This window comes from Urocitellus parryii, unplaced genomic scaffold (assembly GCF_045843805.1).
Source record: "Urocitellus parryii isolate mUroPar1 unplaced genomic scaffold, mUroPar1.hap1 Scaffold_186, whole genome shotgun sequence".
In the NCBI taxonomy this organism is placed as follows: Eukaryota; Metazoa; Chordata; class Mammalia; order Rodentia; family Sciuridae; genus Urocitellus; species Urocitellus parryii.
Genome location: NW_027552297.1, coordinates 324236 through 329704, shown reverse-complemented (window position 1 = coordinate 329704; position 5469 = coordinate 324236).

Genomic DNA, 5469 nt, shown 5'->3' with positions numbered 1-5469 from the left:
TGTGTGTGTCCATGTGTGTACTGAATATCTCAACTTTAACATATTTTATTTATGTTACTATGTCCTGAAGTTCCAAACTCTAGAACAAAAGGTGATTGAGCTTATGTAAATCTCTATAGGTTTCAAACAAATGAATTTACATTATTTTCCCAGCACTTTTATGAACTATGATACCAAACAGCAGTTCAGAAAGGAGGTTAAAACAATGATTCCTGTTTATTCCAACAAATCTTTACAGAATAGTGCTACATTGGCTATTTCATATAAACTTTCCACAGGGATACAATGCATCAGTCAAAGATATTTTCTATAGCCTGGGCAGTATTGTTGAAAAGGTTATTATAATAATCTGAAAGAGCTAGGTGTGGTGGCAAATATACTAGAGGCTGGAGAGACAAGTCAGGAGGATTGTGATTTGAAAGACAGCCTTAACAACATAGCAAGGCTATAAGCAAATTATTGAGATATTAGTTATATATCACCTGTCTAAAAAAAAAGGACTGGGGACATAACTTAGTGGTAAGCACCCCCAGGAGTTTAATTCCTAGCACCAAACCACACCAAACTAAACAAATATCTGAAAGACAGTAGGGACTCCAGAGTATAGGTATATATGTATAGATAAAAATTTTGGTTTCAATATAAAGTTAATAAAGATACTTTTGAAAAAAAATTGGATAGTTCTTTTTCGAGAGAGAGAGAGAGAGAGAGAGAGAGAGAGAATTTTAATATTTATTTATTCATTTTAGTTTTTGGCAGACACAACATCCTTATTTATACGTGGTGCTGATGGAAAAACCCAGTGTCGCACACATGTCAAGCAATCACACTACCGCTTGAGCCACATTCCCAGACCCTATCATGTTTCTTAAGAGCTCAAAATAAAAATGCCATATAATCCATTAATAATAATTTTTTGAAGCAGGGTATTATTGTGAATGTCTGTACTCTCAGTGGCTTGGGAGGAGGAAACAGGAGGAACATAAATGCAAGACCACCCTCAGAAACTTGGCAATGGCCTAAGTGACTCAGTGATATCCTGTCTTATTAAAAAAAAAAAAGGATATAACACAGTGGTAAAGTGCCTAAATAAATAAAAATAAATAGCAATTCTTGGTTTAAAAAATGCCCTATAACACAGTAATTATAATTCTGGATAAATATCTAAAGAAATTGAAACACTTTTGTGAAAGAAATTACTTCACGTCCATTTTCATTGTAGGTTTATTCACATTATCTAATAAAAGGAATCAAATGAAGTGCCTTTTAGATGCAAGGTATTGATGAAAAGGTTCCTTCCAGCAACAGATCTTCCATCTACTTGCCTTAAAGGCTGCATACTTATAATTCAAACTGCTCCATAAAAGGTAAGATTCAAATATGGATTTTTCTGAGTACTTCATGAGATTTTGGTACTTCTGGACAAATTGTGTAAGACTTTTCTATAACTAAGGAATAGGTAAATTTTGGAGTTTGGAATGTGACAACATACAGTAAATTTCTCAAGGGGGTTTTTTATTTTTTTATTTATTTTATTTTTTTTTAAAGAGAGAGTGAGAGAGGAGGGAGAGAGAGACAGAGAGAGAGAGAGAGAGAGAGAGAGAGAGAGAGAGAGAGAGAGAATTTTTAATATTTATTTTTTAGTTCTCGGCAGACGCAACATCTTTGTTGGTATGTGGTGCTGAGGATCGAACCCGGGCCGCACGCATGCCAGGTGAGCACGCTACCACTTGAGCCACATCCCCAGCCCATCAAGGGGGTTTTTTAATTCAGATACTGTGATAAGGTGTCTGAGTCTGGGGAAGAAAGAGGAAGTAAAATCAGAGTTTGATAAAAAAACTAGACTTTGCTTCACTGATTTCTAGGTTATTGATTTAATCCAAACAGATATTGGAAAATAGTTAAAGCTACTAATTAAAATTTATGTACAACAGGTATTTAAAATGTACCAGGAAAGAGCTGAAGGTTTGGCTCAGTGGTACAGTGCTTGCCTAGCATATATGAGGCCCTGAGCTTAATTCTCAGCACCACATGTAAATAAATAAAATATAAATAAATATTAAACAAAATACAAGGTAAGGGTTTAGGGTTGTTGCTCAGTAGTACAGTGCTTGGCTAGTATGCATGAGGCAATCTGTTTGATACTGGACCCACATTTGAAAGGATAAAAGAAACTGAAGTTAAAATGTAAAGGACTAGGTATTGTAAAGTTTCTGAACTGCACACAGAACCTGAAATTCCTGAGGCAGTTAAGACAATGCCCAGTAATGCCCACTTAGTTGTTTAATAACCTGGACCCAGTGCAGTTGGCATGTAAGCATTTCAGGGCCAAAACCAATCAGTTTGAATGTACCCCCCTCCTTAGGACTGACCTATCACTCCTGCCCGACCTGTTCCCACCAATGAATGTACTAATCATGTTTGAGAGTTGTTGTTCAATTTTCCTGTGCCTCATGATGATTTGCTCTGATGTATGCAAAGCCCCTGCCCTCCCCCAAAAGTGTACTTAAGCACTGCTTAACCCCTGCTTGGGGCTCTTGGCCGCTCTCCCTTCTTGAGTGGGCCTGGAACCCCAGCACGCTGGATCTGCAATAAACCCCTTTTGCTGGTGCATGAGTTGGTCTCTTGGTGGTCTCTTCCTCCGACGTTCGCGAGACCCTTACATTTGGTGCATTGGCCGGGAATTCCGCAGTGCCAGACAAGGAGACCCCAACGGACTCCTCTAGGGGTAAGTAAGGTGCCTTTTTCCTCTTTCTTGCAATCGCTCAGAGTATGGGTTAAGGGTTGGCAGAGTGGCTGCCGGCGGAAAGCGTGAGCTCCCCCACCTGTGGTGGACAGACGTGTCCTGAAGCCACAGACCACATCCCCAAGGGACGCCTTGGAGGACTAGGGAAACTAGGGGATGGAAGAGCCCTCAACTCAGGTGTATTCAGTGATTCTGCTGCCAACCCATCAGGTTCTGCTGGCTTTGTCTCGTGTTGAGTTTACTGTCTGCCTTTACGGTACTCTGTTAAATGTTTACTGTTTGTCCTTGTCTGTCCTTGTCTGTGTCACGTTTGTATTGTCCCTGTCTCTGAGTAACTCCCATTATGGGACAAAGCCATTCCACGCCTTTGTCCCTGACCCTTGGTCATTGGATGGATGTCCGATCAAGGGCCCAGAATCTTTCTTTTTCAGTGAAACACCGGACCTGGCAGACTCTCTGTGCTTCAGAATGGCCCCCAGAAGGGTCCCTCCACCTCCCTCTAATCCGCAAAGTCATCTAGATCAACAGCCATATATCTTAACCTGACAGGATCTCTGTGAGCCTCCTCCCACATGGGTGAATCCTTTCCTTGTCCCTGCCTCCACTCCGGCCCCTTCCCCCATGATCCTATCACTCAAACCTTCTGTTCCTCCCCCTCTTCCCTCCATTCTCCCTGAGTCACAAGATTGTAGATCTTGGGGTTGTGAAGGGAAGACCCCAGTTGGCTTGGGGCCAGCACCCACTCTAATTTTTTTGACAATCTGAAAAGGGAATCTATGTCTTTGTGAGTCTTTCTGTGTCTTTTTGTCCGTGTCTGTGTTAAGTGTGATGGCATTGTTTTACTTTGGACTGATGCAGAGTCCAAAATTCCAATCTGACTTAGAGGTGTGGAGATAACTTTAGCTAAATTTTAACCTAAATTGTCCCTAGTATGCTTCTCTCGTAAGGGACCAAAAGTAAATAGAACCGCCAGCTTTTCTGTTCTCACTTTTTACACCCCTTTTGCTGTTGCAAAAAAAAAAAAACTAATAAAATGTTGATGTCTATGAAATAATCTGCTTAAATTCAAAAATTTACAAGTATTGTTTCAAAAGGTGAACAGAAGGAGGTTAACAGATGGGAAAAAAAAACTAGAAGGTTCTAGGTACGGATTTAATAGAGGGAAATGTGTTTCTGGATAAGAGAGTCTACATCCAGTTGAGTAAGATCTCTGTATTTTGAAAATACCTATCAACCTTCCCCATTGTGATGTTGAGTCTTTAGAGAAGAAGAAGGATAAAGGCCTTCAAGTCCAGTCATTGGATGATGCATAAAATGAAACATCAGCAGCCAATGGCTTCAGTGAACAACTGGCATGGCCAGCCTATGTATCCAAGTTTAACCTATTTTACCTGTTAAGCAGAACTGATGGACTTAAAAAAATAATTTACCCAGGTGTCAAGAGAGCAAGATTATTATTATTTATTTGTAAGAATTAGAGATAAACAGCATTCTGTGTTGCACCCTAAAAATGGTGAGGTTAGCATTGCTCCTTACAGTAGAAGTTGTAAAATGCTCAACTCCATGAGGCATTTAGGGCAAAAAAAAGACCAAAAATACCAAGTGTGTTAGTATAGCTTCCAGAGGGCTATGTGTTTTTAGAAAGTAGCCAAGGTCATAAACACTCAGATTCAATGTATGTACTCAAGGTCAAAAACATTTGTTTGTGAGCATGCTCTTACAACAGTCAAATGATGTTGATGTGCCTTCTTTGTCTGACCTGCATAAAAAAGTTTCTATTTAATAAGTTTGGGGGCTGAGAGATAGAAGCATGAGGCTGGTTATGGGCTATTGCTGCCTTCAGAAGTAGCAAGCCTACCATCTTAAAAGTTTCTCACATCTGGTGAATAGGGAGCCTACACTCTGGAAACAAATTTTTACCCCTCAAAAATCAGATAAAGCTCTAATCTCTAGAGTATACAAAGAACTCAAAAAGTTAAACAAAAAAAAGTAAATAACAAATCAACAAATGGGCCAAGCACTTGAACAGAAATTTCTCAGAAGAGGATATACATAAATCAACGAATGCATAAAAAAAAATGCTCACCATCTCTAGCAATCAGAGAAATGCAATTTAAAACTACTCTAAGATACCATCTCACTCCAATAAGAATGGCAGCCATTATGAAGTCGAACAACAATAATTGCTGGCAAGAATGGGGGGGGAGGTATACTTATACATTGTTGGTGGGACTGCAAATTGGTGCAGCCAATTTGGAAAGCAGTATTGAGATTCCTTGGAAGGCTGGAAATAAAACCACCATTTGACCCAGCTATTCCCCTTCTCGGACTATACACAAAAGACCTATAACGAGCATACTACAGGGACACAGCCACATCAATGTTTATAGCAGCACAATTCAGAATAGCTAGAATGTGTAACCAACCTAGATGCCCTTCAATAGATAAATGGATTAAAAAAATGTGGTGTTTATGCACAATGGAATATTACTCAGCACTAAAAAATAACAAGATCATGGAATTTGCAGGCAAATTGATGGCATTAGAGCAGATTATTGTAAGTGAAGTTAGCCAATCCTAAAAAAACAAATGCTGAATGTCTTCTCTGATATAAGGGGGGTGACTGAAAATGGAATAGGGAGGAAGAGCATGAGAAGAAGACTACCACTAAATAGGGAAAAGAGGTGGGAGGGAAAAAGAGGCAGAAGGGGAGTTGCATGGAA